This window comes from Loxodonta africana, chromosome 5 (genome assembly GCF_030014295.1).
Source record: "Loxodonta africana isolate mLoxAfr1 chromosome 5, mLoxAfr1.hap2, whole genome shotgun sequence".
Classification (NCBI taxonomy): Eukaryota; Metazoa; Chordata; class Mammalia; order Proboscidea; family Elephantidae; genus Loxodonta; species Loxodonta africana.
This window is the reverse complement of record NC_087346.1, coordinates 100,804,524-100,821,727: the sequence shown is the minus strand read 5'-3', so window position 1 is coordinate 100,821,727 and position 17,204 is coordinate 100,804,524. Positions and strand designations below refer to the sequence as shown.

General features: G+C 38.8%; 1 pseudogene; it reads right to left on the bottom strand.

Annotated features, from left to right (window-relative positions):
• Positions 1-15,775: 15,775 nt before the first annotated feature.
• Positions 15,776-16,983, bottom strand: LOC100660122 (ferritin light chain-like; annotated as a pseudogene).
• Positions 16,984-17,204: the final 221 nt, after the last annotated feature.

Sequence of the window (17,204 nt, the reverse complement as noted above, 5' to 3'; positions counted from 1 at the left end):
ACTACATGATTGTCTGATTCAAAATGGCCAATATCAGTCCATTTCAGCTCGCTAATGCCTAGGATATCGATGTTTATGCATTCCATTTCATTTTTGATGATTTCCAATTTTCCTAGATTCATACTTTATACATTCCAGGTTCTGATTATTAATGGATGTTTGCAGCTGTTTCTTCTCATTTTGAGTCATGCCACGTCAGCAAATGAAGGTCCTGAAAGCTTTACTCCATCCACATCATTAAGGTCAACTCTACTTTGAGGAGGCAGCTTTTCCCCAGTCATCTTTGGAGTGTCTTCCAACGTGGGGGGCTCATCTTCCAGCACTATATCAGACAATGTTCCGATGGTATTTATAAGGTTTTCACTGGCTAATGCTTTTCCGAAGTAGACTGCCGGGTCCTTCTTCCTAGCCTGTCTTAGTCTGGAAGCTCAGCTGAAACCTGTCCTCCATGGGTGACCCTGCTGGTATCTGAATACTGGTGGCATAGCTTCCAGCATCAGAGCAACACGCAAGCCCCCACAGTACGACAAACTGACAGACACATGGGGGTAAGCCTTGAGAGCTCATGTAAATTATTCTGCTGGGTTTTAAACTTACTTTGTGAATGTTATCCCTTCAGTCCCTCCAATTTCTAGCTGTAATGGAAATGTCTACCTTGTGCCTGTTCCACCATTGTATTTTGGAAGCAGATAACTTGTTTATAGATTTCACAGGTTCACAGATGAAGAGGAATTTTGCCCCAGGATGGGATTTGGACTGGATTTAAGACTTTTTGGATGATGTGATGGTATGAACGTGTTTTGCATGTGGCAAACATGAATTTTGGGGTGCCGTAGGGTAGAATGATGGAGAATGCCAGAAAGATGTTTACCTGAGTTTTGTTGACTATGCAAAGGCACGCGACTGAGTGAATCATAACAAATTATGGATAATTGCAAAGAATGGGAATTCTAGAACACTTAATTGTGCTCATGAGGACCCTGTACATAGATCAAGAGGCAGTCATTTGAACATAACAGGGGAATACCACGTGGTTTAAAGTCAGGAAAGGTGTGTGTCAGGGTTGTATCCTTTAACCATATTTATTCAATCTGTATGATAAGCAAATAATCTGAAAAGATGGACTATATGAAGAAGAATGCAGCATTCATACTAGAGGAAGACTCATTAACAACCTGCATTATGTAGATGACACAACCATGCTTGTTCAAAACAAAGAGGACTTGAAGCACTTACTGATGAAGACCAAAGACCACAGCTTTCAGTATGGATTACACCTTAACGTAAAGAAAACAAAAATCTTCACAACTGGACCAATGAGCAGCATCTGATAAAGGGAGAAAAGATTAAAGTTGTCAAGGATTTCATTTTACTTGGATCCACAATCAACAGCCATGGAAGCAGCAGTCAAGAAATCAAAAGCTGCATTGCATTGGGCAAATCGGCTGCAAAAGACCTCTTTAAAGTGTTCAAAAGCAAAGACGTCACTTTAAGGACTAGGGTGCTCCTGACCCAAGCTGTGGTGTTTTCAATTGTGTTACATGCATGCGAAAGCTGGTTGATGAATTAGGAGGACCAAAGAAAAATTGATGCCTTGGAATTGTGGTATCGGGGAAGAATTTTGGATATACCATGGATTGCCAAAAGAACTAACAAATCCACCCTGGAAGAAGTATAACCAGAATGCTCCTTGAAGCAAGAATGGTGAGACTGCGTCCCATATACTTTGGAAACATTATCAGGAAGGATCAGTTCCTGGAGAAGGATATCATGCTTGGTAAAGTAGGGGGTCATTGAAAAAGAGGAAGACCCTCAATGAGATGGATTGACACAGTGGCTGCAGCAATGGGATCAAGCATAACAATGATTGTGAGGATGGTGCAGGACTGGGCAGCGTTTTGTTCTGTTGTACCTAGTGTTGCTATGAGTTGGAACTAACTCAGTGGCACCTAACAACAACAATGACAGCAATAAAGGGTAGAATATTATGGATTGAATTGTGTCCCCCAAAAATATGTATTGGAAAACCTAGGCATAGAGGTTAGGATTTCCAACACATTTTGGGGGGACACAAGTCAATCCATAACATTCTACCCTATGACCCCCTAAAATTCATGTCTGAAGACCCAAAGTCCACTAACTGGGGAAAAGGCAGCCTCTTTAACAAATGGTGCTGACATAACTGGATATCCATCTGCAAAAAAACGAAATGAGATTCATACCTCACACCATGCACAAAAACTAACTCAAAATGGATCAGATCTAAAAAGATAAAGATCAGAGAAGAAAAAATAGGGACAACACTAGGAGCCCTAATACATGGCATAAACAGGGTATAAACATTACTAACAAAGCACAAACACCAGAAGAGAAACTAGATAACTGGGGGCTCCTAGAAATCAAACACTTATGCTTATCCAAAGACTTCACCAAAAGAATAAAAAGACAACCTATAAACTGGGAAAAAATATTGGCTATGACAAATCTGATCAGCATCTAATCTCCAAAATCTACAAGATACTGCGTACCTCAACAACAAAAAGACAAATAACCCAATTAAAAAATGGGCAAAGGATATGAACAGGCACTTCACCAAAGAAGACATTCAGGCAGCTAACAGATAAATGAGGAAATGCTCACGATCATTAGCCATCAGAGAAATGCAGTCAAAACTACAATGAGATACCATCTCACCCCAACAAGGCTAACATTAATCCAAAAAACACAAAATAATAAATGTTGGAGAGGTTGTGGAGAGAATGAAACACTTAGTTATACATTGCTGATAGGAATGTAAAATGGTATAACCATTTTGGAAATCGATTTGGCACTTCCTTAAAAACTAGAAATAGAGCAGCCATATGATCCAGCAATTCCACTCCTTGGAATATATCCTAGAGAAATAAAAGTCTTCACACAAATAGATATATGCACACCCATGTTCATTGCAGCACTGTTTATAACAGCAAAAAGATGGAAATAACCAAGGTGCTCATCAACGGATAAATGGATAAACAAATTATGGTATATTCACACAATGGAATACTACGCAACGATACAGAACAGTAATGAATCTATGAAACATCTCATAACATGGAAGAATCTGGAAGGCATTTTGCTGAGTGAAATTAGTCAGTTGCAAAAAGACAAATATTGTATGAAACCACTATTATAAGAATTCAAGAAAAGGGTCAAACATGTCTTAAAAGCTAGCAAGTGGCTGTCTAAGATGCATCAATTGGTCTCAACCCCCCTGGAGCAAAGGAGAATGAAGAACACCAAAAACACAAGAAAAATAAGAGCCCAAGAGACAGAAAGGGCCACAGAAACCAGAGACTCCACCAACCTGAGACCGGAAGAACTAGATGGTGCCTGGCCACCATCAATGACTGCCCTGACAGGGAACACAGCAGAGAATCCCTGATGGGGCAGGAGAAAAGCGGGATGCAGAACTCGAATTCTAGTAAAAGACCAGACTTAATGGTCTGACTGAGACTGCAGGGACCCCAGAGGTCATGGCCCCTGGACTCTCTGTTAGCCCAAAATTAAACCATTCCTGAAGCGAACTCTTCAGACAAAGATTAGGTTGAACTGTAAGACGTAAGGAAACCCTGGTGGCGTAGTGGTTAAGTGCTATAGCTGCTAACCAAGAGGTTGGCAGTTCAAATCCACCAGGCCCTCCTTGGAAACTCTATGGGGCAGTTCTACTCTGTCCTTTAGGGTCGCTATGAGTCAGAATTGACTTGATGGCCATGGGTTTGGTTTGGTTTGTTTTGGTAAGACATAAAATGATACTGGTGAGGAGTATGCTTCTTAGCTCAAGTGGACACATGAGACTGTGGGCAGCTCCTGTGTGGAGGCAAGATGAGAAGGCAGAGGGGGACAGGAGCTGGTTGTGTGGACACGGAAAATACAGGGTGGAGAGGAGGAGTGTGCTGTCACATTATAGGCAGAGCAACTAGGGTCACATAATAATGTGTGTCTAAGTTTTTGTATGAGGAACTGACTTGAATTGTAAACTTTCGCTTAAAGCACAATAAAAAAAAAAAAGAGAAAAAAAAATTCATGCCTCTGCCACATGCGATACACATTAATCCCATCACATCATCCCAAAAATCTTAAATTAACCTTGTTGGCAGAGTGGTTAACTGGCTGCTAACCAAAAGATCAGCAGTTCGAATCCACCAGCCACTCCTTGGAAACCCTATGGGGCAGTCCTATTTTATCCTGCAGGGTTGCTATGAGTTGGAATCAACTGGAGGGAATGGTTTTTTTTATTTTATGCCTATGGCTATAATCCCATTTGGGAATGGGTTTGCTTTGTTATGTTAATGAGATAGGATCTCTTTTGAGATATAAAAGATATTAAATGTAAGCTAGCAAGCAGAGATGAGGGAAGACACAAGCCAAGCCCTTTCTCCGGAGTCCATAGAGAAAAAGCCTTCCCCTAGAGCTAGCACCCTGAATTCATACTTCTAGCCTCCTAAACTGTGAGAAATTAAATTTGTTTGTTAAAGCCATCTACTTGTGGAATTTCTGTTATAGCAGCACCAGATAACTAAAATATAACCCAGGAATAAAGAGACCTCAACAGAAAGTTAATGAAGCCTTGATACAAATGCCAGACATACATACTCATTGCCGTCAAGTCGACTCCGACTCATAGCGACCTTATAGGATGGAGTAGAACTGCCCCACAAAGTTTCCAAGGAGTGCCTGGTGGATTTGAACTGCCAACCTTTCGGTTAGCAGCCGTAGCTCTTAACCACTATACCACCAGGGTTCCCAGACATATATAGATAGGGCTATAAAACAGTGGCACTGATGCTGGATATTTTGCTTGCTTAGCATCCATTTTCCAGTCTTTTGATGTCAGCATCTTGATTTTCCTTAGGTAGAAACAGCAGTCCTCCATCCTCAGTCTATACAATTTGGGTGGAGTTGACTTTAACCAGTTGCCATGGAATTGATTGTGACTCATGGCAACCCCATGTGTGTCAGAGTAGAACTGTGCTCCATAGGGTTTTCAGTGGCTGATTTTTCAGAAGTAGATTGCCAGGCCTTTTTTCCAAGATGCCCCTGGGTGAGGTGAAACTGCCAACCTTCCAGTTAGCAGCCGAGTGCATTAACAGTTTGTATCACCTAGGGATGGGGCTGACTCTACTTTTTGTATATTGAGAATTGCCACATGACCCAAATTGGTCCAATTTGATGAAATCCCAGGACTTTTTGACAGAACAACATGAGATCCTGGTTGCTACTATAAAGGGACAGCCTATGAGAATGGAGCCACAGAGATAAAGAGAACAAAGAAATGAAGAGAGTACTAACCAAGTACTAACAACATAGTTAGAATCCCCTGGATTCAGCCATACCTGAAGCCCCACTGCTCCTGGACTTTTTAGTTTATTTGAGCCAACATATTCCCTCTTTTTACCCAAGTTTGAGTTGGATTTTTGTTACAAATGAAGTTTCTACACATATGAAGAGCAGACAGCAAACAAGAAAAATAAATGTAGCATAAAGTAAGTAAGTAGAAATAACACAGGTCCGGGTTATTAGCCTCAGTTCAATCACTGAATGTTTTTTGTCTTTCTTTCACCTGTGAAAAGAAGCTGTTGGTTTAGATTATCTCTAGAGTACAGCCAGAATGCTCCTTAGAAGTGAGGATGGCGAGATTTTGTCTCATGTACTTCGAACATGTTATCAGGAGGGACCAGTCCCTGGAGAAGGACATCATTCTTGGTAAAGTAGGTCAGCAAAAAAGAGGAAGACCCTCAACAAGATGGATGGACACAGTGGCTGCAACAATGGGCTCAAACACAGCAACGATTGTGAGGATGGTACAAGACCAGGCAATGTTTTGTTCTGTTGTACATAGGGTTGCTATGAGTCAGAACCAACTCAAAGGCGTCTGACAACAAGAGTTCTTCCCAATTCTGAAGTTCTATAAATTTTATTTATTTTGATAAGGATCTAAAAAATTTATATGGCCATGCAGTTAGTTACTAACACAGCACTGTGGTAGGCAGCTGACCTATGTGTGTTCTCCTTCTAGGGCTCTGACCACAAGGTTTCTTCTTTGAGACTAGTAAGTAGCCTTTGTGCTATTGGATTGACATTTTCTACCAGCTTTGGAAATTCCCACGGATAAAATGGTATTGAGAGCGGACCAGGACTGTATGTTTCTCCTATAGCAGAAAAACACCAAGTATTACAGTGAAACCTGTGAGAGTCAGAGCTGGACGAGACTGCCTTGTTTTTCTGGGTCTTGCGAGTTTTTCTGTCTTTGACAAGGTACAGTCTTACCAGTTTTCTGTCACTCTTCATTAGTGGAAAATACTTAAGTCTCACTTCTCTGACATGTTTCCACCTTACACAGGTTCTGGCTTTCACAGCTTTTACTGTAAATACAAGAGAGAACATCGGAAAACTGACTCACAATTTTTACACTTTAAGCCAAGGATTGATGCATTAGAGATTTTGCTATCATGTTCCTTTTTTTTGAGAAATGTTTGAGGGGGATTTAAGTCATTCATTTGTTAGAACCCCAGTGCCAAGTATAGTGCCTAGTATATAAAGAGAGCTCAATAAATATTTAGTAAACGGTTGAGTTACTGGGATCATTTCTGCTTGTATTGCAAGTGTTTCTTTTTAAATCAATAACACTTCCAAGGGAAGGAGATTCCCAGAAGCGTATTCCCTTTGTTATTACTAAAGAATGTTTATAAATGGTATTTTCTTATACATGGTAATGTTTTAAAAAATGGATGTTTATTTATGATGGTTACTACATTATTTTTAAAATATAGCTTCCTTAAGGGCTTCCTATTTTTTTCTGTAACATTCTTCATTTTTGCTTCTTATTCATTTTCTCATTTTTTTGACTTACTTTGAAAGATTAACTTCCTCTTCCCAAATAAGTCAAAATTCTTCATGTTGAAATGATATTTTCTTAAATGTTAACACATTCTAGCCCCTTCCATCTTATTTGTCGTGGTTGTTCCTTAGTGGCACACAGAATCTGAAATAGATTTAGATGTAATTGGGTCACAGTTTATTAAACACCTGGCCTCCCTACTTAGACTTGTGAAATTTTCAGAAGCACACATACATTTCCTTCTCTTCCCACCACTGCAGAGCTTTTTTCTCCACTGATATTAATGGAATAGAAATTTGTTCATGATCTGCATTTATTCTATGATACCTATTTATTTGTACCTCCTTTGGAAGTCCTTTATAATCCTTCCTTTTAAATTGTAAAAACAGATTTATAATTGGTTTTCCTATTTTCAGCTATTATTTCATTTTCTCTTGCTGCCTCACACATATGTATGGTCCTCGACTCTCTTTGACGACTCTGTTATTACAAAATGGATTTTCTCTTTCCTTCTTTCCATGATTTGTTTATTGATTTTTAAATAAAAACTCTGGAAATGACTTACCAATAGACCCCCCTATTCTGGAGATTCTTGCTCACTCACTTGGGTCCGTTGCTCAAGGGCTCCATCTTCTATTATTTTCTTTGTCCTCTTTTCATTTATACAGCTTTAGACTCCCAGTAACCCTGGTGGCATAGTGGTTAAGAGCTATGCCTGCTAACTGAAAGGTCATCAGTTCGAATCTACCAGGAGCTCCTTGGAAACTCTATGCGGCAGTTCTACTCTGTCCTATGGTGTCTCTATGAGGTGGAATTGACTAGATGGCCATGGGGTTTTTTTAGACCTCTGGATTTTTTATTTTTTGTCTTTTCCACAAGAAATAGCAGTAAACTAACAACATGAGCTATCCTTCAGAAAGCAGAGCTGTGAGAGTGCTGAACTGTGCCCACAGCTAGCTTTGAGGCCTGTATTTCCTGCAAACTTAGCATTTCTGTATGTGGAGCAGAAAGAGAGGAAGTGAGGGAATACAGTCCTGTGGTTTGATGCAGGAGTTCTGGCCCCAAACCACCTGAGTTTAATCCTGAGTTTGCCATTTTCTTATGTGTGACCTTGGATAAGTTACTTAGCCTCTTTGTTCTCAATTTCCTCACTTTAAAATGAAAAGATGCTAACAGTACCTACTGGATCAGAATACTGGGAGGTTTAAAGTCAATAACAGATGAAATACTCTGGAAAAATCTTCTATACATACTAGCTATTATGATTAAGTGGGATTTATATCCACATAGCTGGAAGAGGAAAATTAACATTTTTACTATTAACAAAATGCCTGACTTAGAAACAAAGCTACAATGATCCAATGATTCAGTGAATCATTCAAGCAATGAATAAAGGGCTATATAATTTCAAAAGGATTACGCTACAAAGTACTAGAAAAGAGCAGAAAATTCTTGAAAATTTTCTTTCTATATTAAGGAGACACTTGCTGTTTATTAAATGGTTGTCCATATGTGTGTGTACCAGGAGAAGAGATGTTTTTCTTATCTACTGCTGCATAACAAATTGCTCCAAAATAGAGACATAAAACAACCACTATTTTATTTACTCATGGATTCTATGGGTCAGGAATTTCAACAAAGCATGGAGTGAATGTCTTGTCTCTGCTCCACAAAGTCTGAGGTCTCACCTGGGAAGATTGAACTAGGTGGAGACTAGAATCATCTGCAGGCTTTCTCATTTGCATGACTAGCAAATGGGCTATAATAAATGGAGAACCTGGCTCAGTTGGTACTGTCAACTGGAGTGCTTACTTGTGTCCTCTCCATGTGACTTGACTTCCTCACAACATGGTGACTTCATAGTAGATAGACTTCTTACTTATCAGCTCAGGCCTCTAAGAGTGAGTACTCCAGAGAACAAGGAGGAAGCTGCGTGACCTCCTGTGACCTAGCCTGAGAAGTCACGTAGTATCACTTCAGTCAAGCACTATTTATCGAAGTAGTCACAAGCCAGCTTGACTCAAGGGGTGGAGATGTAGACTCCACATGTCAATGAGACAAGTAACGAAGAATGTATGGCTCTGTGTTAAAACCACTATAGAAGGCTAGAGAAAAACGATCTTAGTTGCCTCTGCTGGTTTCAAGGAGCAAGTGGTCTTATTTACTTATCTCAAAAAGAGGATTAAAAGATAATCTAGAGAAAGGAAGGGTTTGTAATAAGAAACATCTATTGGAAAAATGTAGAAGCCCTGGTGGCACAGTGGTTAAGTGCTCGGCTGCAAAACAAATGGTCTGCGGTTTGAGCCCACTAGCCGTTCCACAGGAGAAAGATGTGGCAGTCTGCTTCTGTAAAGATTACAGCCTTGGAAATCCTACGGGGCAGTTCTACTCTGTCCTATGGCATCGCTATGAGTCAGAATTGACTTGATGGGGCAACAGGTTTGGTTTTGGTTTTATAGGAAAATAGTGCTACCTTCCTAACTCTCTCTGACTTACATTAACTTTGATGCTTTTTTCTTGTTTAAATACTTGTTTCTATGTTTTAGTTCTCTTCCATCCCCTGGTTATACAATTTGTGGGAGGGTTGATGGGGCATGGTTCTGCTTCCTTATATTTTTATGTACTTTTTGTATTTTCTGTACCAAACCAAGTAATGCATATTTTACAGAAAATACAAAAAGTTCATAAAAATATAAGGAAGCAGAACCATCCCACAAATAGTCCTACTACAAAGAGGAAAATATTCTGACATACTTGTCTGTCTCTCTTTTTTTTCTATGGAAGTTTCTATGTAGCTGACCTAGTACTATGTAGATGATATTATTATATTGCCCATTTTTCAATTTAACATTTGGTTATAAGCATTTTTTTTCATACAATTAAAAGTTCTCCGTAACCTTTCTTTGTCTGTCTGTTATTAGGTTTTTAAATTAAAAATTCAAATTTAATTTAACAAAACACATGCTCATGATAAAATATTAAAATACACAGGTGCATAAATTAAAAACAAACAAAAAAACCCAAAAAACCACTCACCTAAGCAAATCCAAGATATTGGCCTATATAAGAAGATAAATAATTTCAAAAATTTCTTCAAAATAGGATCTTAGTGTATTAATTGTTTTTAACTTATTTTCCCTTAACATCAGTAATTTTTTAACTTTTTAAATTAATATTTATAGATTTACCTTTATTGACATAATCCCTTATTCATATCTTCCAGTGTCTGATCTCTTAAAAATACTGCAACAAGTATTTTTGAACACATTTTTTTCCCACATTTTTAAGAGTATTTCTGTACAATAGAGTCCTAGGAGTGAAAATATTGGTTCAAGGTATGAACCATTTGATATTTTGATAGCTATCATTGAATTTGTAACTATCCATTTTGATACACTCTCTCCTCACTTATTGACACTGTTAGGTTCCAAAGACCAGGTTGTTATGTGAAATCATTATGAGAAAATGGAGGATGATAACATCAGATCACAAAAATGGAGGATGACTACATCATTACATAACTGCCAAACCACTGAGAATTATGGCCCAGCCAAGTGGACACTTAACCTTAACCATCACAGTCAGTGTTACTCTCGCCTCACACCTCAGTGTTCGTTACTGCCAGACATACATCGTTAATGCAAAAAAAATAGTTGGATCATAGATTTTTTACTATTATCATAAATGTGAAATGTTGGATAATGAGATAGCTGTGCAAGGTGTAGCTGCATATATATTCATATATCCCACATATGGATGTAATTTCATTTGCTTAATCATTTCCTTAGAATTGGGCATTTAGATTGTCTACAGGTTTTTCCCAGTGATAAATAATGCTGCATGGATACCGTTTTGGTAAAATCTTTCTCAGCATTACCTTACGATTGATACTTACAAAGGAAATTAGATGTCATAGCATGTGAACATTTTTACGATTCCTGATTCATATTGCTAAACTGCTTTGCAGAAATGCTGTATCAGTTTACACACTAGCTATTTGCAAACCTTTGAACTTGAGATCAGGGTAAGATGTTATAAAATGTTATGGCTGGCTCTTTAATTTCCTATACTTAAGGTTAATAACATCTATTTAAAAAGGCCAGCATTTGGCCAGAAAACGATATTTTTCACATGATCCTTTATTACTCAAAATTATCTGGAGTTTCTATGAAGAAAGTTCCTGCTGTCACTTGGCAGTCATTTTCTATTGCTGCAAAAGTTAGGAAGTCTAGATTTAACATTAGCGGTGGTCAGTTCAGTTGATGTGGTATGAGTTAATCTTATATAAATATGAAATACAGAAAATGCTTATATCTGGAAATAGACGGCACTGGGTGTTTTTTCTGGGAGAGTTAAAAAAAAAAAGTTAGGAATGATTTCTTTTTTTTTCGGGAGAACAGGAAAGGCACCTTTATTTCGTCATACAAGGAAAAGGAGTCAGTAGGAGCTGCTGCTGCCAAGACTGCTCCATGAGGATGAACAGAAAAGTCACTTTTTTTGTTTGTTTGTTTTTGAACTTTAGATGAAGGTTTACAGAACAAACTACTTTCTCATCAAACAGTTAGTACACACATTGTTGTATGACATTGGTTAACAACCCCACCACATGTCAACACTCTGCCTTCTCAACCCTGGGTTCTCTATTACCAGCTTTCCTGTTCCCTCTTAACTTCCAGTCCCTGCCTTAGGGCTGGTGCACCCCTTTAGTCTTGTTTTGTTCCATGGGTCTGTTCAATCTTTGGCCGAACAGTGAACCTCAGGAGTGGCCTCATTACTGAGCTAAAAGGGTGTCCAGGGGCCATACTCTCAGGGTTTCTCCAGTCTCTGTCAGGCCAGCAAGTCTGGTCTTTCTTTTTGAGTTAAAATTTTGTTCTACATTTTTCTCCAGCTCTGTCCAGGACCCTCTATTGTGATACCTGTCAGAGCAGTCAATGGTGACAGCTGGGCACCTTATAGTTTTTCTGGACTCAGCCTGGTGGAGGCCATGGTAGATGTGGTCCATTAATTCTTTGGACTAATTTTTCCCTTGTATCTTTAGTTTTCTTCATTCTTCCTTGCTTCAGAAGGGGTGAGACCAGTGGAGTATCCTAGATGGCTGCTCACAGACTTTTAAGACCCCATACGTTACTCACCAAAGTAGAATGTGGAACATTTTCTTTAAAAACTATGTTATGCCAATTGAGCTAGATGTTCCCTGAGCCCATGATCCCCACAGCCCTCAGCCCAGCAATTTGGTCCCTCAGAGAGTTTGGATGTGTCTTTTTTTTTTTTTTTTATGGAGCTACCATGACCTTACCTTGTACAAGTTGTGCTGGCTTCCCCAGTATTGAGTACTGTCTTACCCCTCACCAAAGTTACTGCTTATCTTTTGTCTATTAAGTGTTTTCCATCCCCATCCTGCTCCTCCCCATAACCATCAAAGATTGTTTCTTTTTGTATGTAACTTTTTCATGAGTATTTACAGTAGTGGTCTCATACAATGTTTGTCCTTTTGTGATTGACTTATTTCACTCAGCATAATGTCCTCCCGGTTCATCCATGTTCTGAGATGTTTCACAGATTCATGGTCGTTCTTTATCATTGCGTAATACTCCGTTGTGTGTATGCACCATAGTTTGTTTATCCATTTATCTGTTAATGGGCATCTAGGTTGTTTCCATCTTTTGCTGTTGTGAACAATGCTTCAATGAACATGGGTGTGCATGTGTCTGTTCGTGTGACGACTTATTTTTCTAGGATATATTCTTAGAAGTGGGATTGCTGGATCATATGGCATTTCTATTTCTAGCTTTCTAAGGAAGCACCATATCGTTTTCCAAAATGGTTGTATCATTTTGCGTTCCCACCAGCAGTGCGTAAGAGTTCTGATTTCCCCACATCCTCTCCTACATCTGTTATTTCCGGTTTTATTGATTTGTGCCAGTAATGCCAGGGTGAGATGGTATCTCACTGTGGTTTTGATTTGCATTTCTTTAAAAAAATTTTTTTTAATGACTAGTGATTGTGAGCATTTCCTCATGTGTCTGTTGGCCACTTGAATGTCTTCTTTGGTGAAGTGTCTGTTAATTTCCTTTTCCTGTTTTTTAAAGGGAAATTTGTCTTTTTGTTATAGAGATACTGGATTTTCCTGTAAATTTTAGAGATTAGACCTTTATCTGATTTGTAGTAGCCAATTTTTTTCCCCCAGTCTGTAGGTTCTTTTTTCACTCTTTTGGTGAAGTCTTTTGATGAGCACAAGTGCTCAGTTTTTAGAAGATCCCAATTATCTAGCCTATCTTATGGAGCTTGTGTATTGTTGGTTGTGGTTTGTATCCTGTTAATGCCATATATTAGGGCCTTTAGAATTGACTATTTTTTCTTCTATGAACTTCATGGTTTTTGGCTTTGTATTTAGGTCTCTGATCCATTTTGAATTAATTTTTGTATATGGTGTGAGGTATGTGCCCTGTTTCATTTTTTTTGTAGATGGACATCAGGTTTGCCAGCATGGTTTGTTAAAAAGACTGTCTTTTCCCCATTTGATGGACTTTGGGCCCTTGTTGAAGATCAGGTGACCATAGGTGGATGGATTTACATCTGGGTTCTGGATTCTGTTCCATTGGTCAATGGATCTGTCATTGTTCCAGTACCAGTCTGTTTTGACTACTGTAGCTGTATAGTATGTTCTGAGATCAGGGAGTGTGAGTTCTTCTACTTTATTCTTCTTCTTTAATAGTGCTTTACTTATCTGGGGCTTCTTCCCTTTCCATATAAAGTTGGTGATAATTTTTTCCATCTCTTTAAAGAATGCTGTTGGTATTTGGATCGGGATTGCATTGTATTTGTAAATTGCTTTGGGTAGAATTTGTCTTACATTTCTTAGGGTATAGAAGTAAAGGTAAAGTTAATGTGTGAACTTGAGTCACTTTCTTCCTTTGAGCTATGAATTTTTTTTTTTTTAAATCTGGAAATGACAAAGTTAACCTAATCATTTCCGAGCTAATTCCAGGTCTAATATCAGATAAGCTGGGCTAAGATACCTGTTTTTGATTTCCTGTTGCACTAAACATAATTTCAGTTAGTACTAAGTGACATTTTCATACCTTTTTCTACATCCCCCCCAAAAACAAACACATAATTTACCTGTATGCTTTGTTCTTACTCATCAGCCTCTGCAAGTGAACCTGAGATAGCTCCAGAACTGTCCTATGTTGTTAAAGCCTGCAAAGATTGTATTCTGGTTATAAAAATTACACAAACTCAGTGTGGAAAATTTGGAAAAGTATGAAAAGAAACAGTTTTCTCTTCCAGATATAACCACTGTTAACTCTGGACATATTTTAATCAATTCATGTATATATATATGTATACATTTGTTGTTGTTAGGTGCCGTTGAGTTGGTTCTGACTCATAGCGACCCTATGTACAACAGAACTAAACACTGTCTAGTCCTGCACCATCCTCACAGTTGTTGCTATGTTTAAGCCCATTGTTGCAACCACTGTGTCAATCCAGCTCATTGAGGGTCTTCTTCTTTTACACTGACCCTCTACTTTAACAAGCATGACATCCTTCTGCAGGGACTGGTCCCTCCTAATAACATGTCCAAAGTACATGGGATGAAGTCTCACCATCCTTGCTTCTAAGGAGCATTCTGGCTGTACTTTTGCCAAGTCAGATTTGTCCATTCTTCTGGAAGTCCATGGTATATTCAATATTTTTTGCTAAGACTATAAATCAAAGCATCAATTCTTCTTTGGTCTTCCTTATCCATTGTCCAGTTTTCACATGAATATGAGGCAAGTAAAAATACCATGGCTTGGGTCAGGTTAGTCCTCAAAGTGATGTCTTTGCTTTTTAACACTTTAAAGAGGTCTTTTGCAATAGATTTGCCCAATGTAATACGTCGTTTCATTTCTTAACTGCTGCTTCCATGGGCATTGACTGTGGATGCAAGTAAAATGAAATCCTTGACAACCTCAATATTTTCTCCATTTATCATAATGCTGCCTATTGGTCTGGCTCTGAGGATTTCTGGTTTCTTTATGTTGAGGTGCAATCCATGCTGAAGGCTGTAGTTTTTGATCTTCATCATTAAGTGCTTCAAGTGCTTTTCACTTTCAGCAAGAAAGTTTGTGTCATCTGCCCATCACAGTTGTTAATGAGTCTTCCTCCAAACTTGATGTAGTGTTCTTCTTCATGTAGTCCAACTTCTCAGATTGTTTGCTCAGCATACAAATTGAATAATATGGTAAAACTATACAACCCTGATGCGCATCCATTCTATTTTAAACCACATAGTATCCCCTTGTTCTATTCAAATGACTGCCCCTTGGTCTATGTACAGGTTCCTCATGAGCACAATTAATTGTCCTGGAATTCCCATTCTATGCAACTTTATCCATAATTTGTTATGTTCCACATGGCCAAATGCCTTTACATAGTCAATAAAACATGGGTAAATATCTTTCTAGTATTCTCTGCTTTTAGCCAAGGTCCATCTGACATAAGCAATAATAGCCCTTGTTCCATATCCTTTTCTAAGTTCAGCTTGAATTTCTGGCGGTTCTCTGTTGATGTACTGCTGCAACTGCTTTTGAATGATCTTCAGCAAAATTTTACTGTGTAATATTAATAGTATTGTTAGATAATTTCTATGTTCTATCACCTTTCTTTGGAATGGACAAGCAATGATTTCTTAATATTGTTCTCAATGTTTGCAACTAGATTCCAAAACTTTTTTTGTTCTTTGCTGCAAAAAGAAACTTTATTTCTATTTGGCCTCCCCCCGGGAAAGGGCTCCAAGGTGGTTAAAAAGTTCCCTCCTGGCTGGAGGGAGAGGCTCAGGCAGTATGCTGGGTGCCAAGGGAATGCAAAGGGGTCTCTCAAAGGTCTCTCCAGTGGCTCTGGAGGTTCCTAGTTATGCTTGAAGGTGAGCTTTTTGAAGAAATACTCACCTAGCTGGGCCTAGGGACCAGCCAACCTGCTGAGGCTGGTCAGGTGGTTGCCCATCTTCTTGATGAGCTTCACCTCCTTGTCTAGGAAATGGCTTTCAAGGAAGCCACAGAGATGTGGGTCCATTCGGGAAGAGCCCAGGGTGTGGTTCAGGCTCATCTCCATAGCCAATGATAGCTTCCGTAACATCCAAGATTCTACCTCACTCATCTTGGGATGGTTTCTACACATCCTGGAAGAGGAAGTGGCCACTATGCTGGTTTCGCATCTTCAAGGGATGCTTGGCATCTTTGTACTTCTTTGCCAACTCATGAAAAAAGTGGCTTATGCCATACAAGACCACAATGTCAAGGTTGAAATAGATGCCCAGGGAGAAGTAGACGTAGGAGGTCCAGAGATGCAGGTTGGCCAGATGGTTGACTGTGACCTTTCCATCAGTGGAAAAATTCTGATGGATCTGTAAGTTCATGGTTAGTCGGCAATAAAGAGCTAACCACAAAACAAAACCAAACAACCAACAACAAACAAAATGGTGTTAGCTAATCCTGGAAACAGGAGATTGCCAAAAAGATGGTCATGAAAGTTGCGCCTGGAGAGGAGGTTGAAAGGAGATCAGAGGTTGGAGCAGGGGTAGTCCCCAGGTCTATTCTGTCCAGTGTTAAAGTGAGAAACAGATCATGGTTCTGCCAGGCACTTTTGTCAGATTCCAGACCTTTTTTCAAAAACAGCAACAAGAATTAAAAAAAATTTTTTTTTGTTGTGGTAAATATATGGGTAAAAAAAAATCTGCCATTGCAACAATCTTCCCATATGCAGTTTTGTGACATTATGTTTATCATGTTGTTCAACCATCACCCTTAACAGAACCTCAATGTCCCCTAATCCTTGTGTCTTCCTTTCTCTTTCCCTTCCGCCAGCTTCTTGTAACCACTAATAAACTTTGATATCTATACATTTGTCTATTCTAGATATTTTATATAAGTAAGATTATACAATAAGATTCCAAAACTTTTGGAGATATGTTTTAAGTTCAGGATAAAAGGAAATAAAGGACAGGATTACCTAACCACTGTAAATCTTTTTCTTTCCTTTTTTCTTGAAGATCACTCACTTGTCATTTAGTCCACATTGCTGGGTACTACTAATTTTATTTGGTATGGGTATATATTTGCATTTAATTTCACAATTAGGTTCAGATTCTCAGCTCCTTGAACACAAGAATTACGACTTGTATATCTTTGTATCCCTTGGAGTTGCGAAAAATAGTACTTGAAAACAGTAGGTTCTTCATTTCTTTGTTCAATTACCTTTGTGAAGCACATAGTCTGTGCCATACACTGTGCTAGCTGGAGATTCAATGATGAAAGACATAGTCTTAGTACTCATGAAA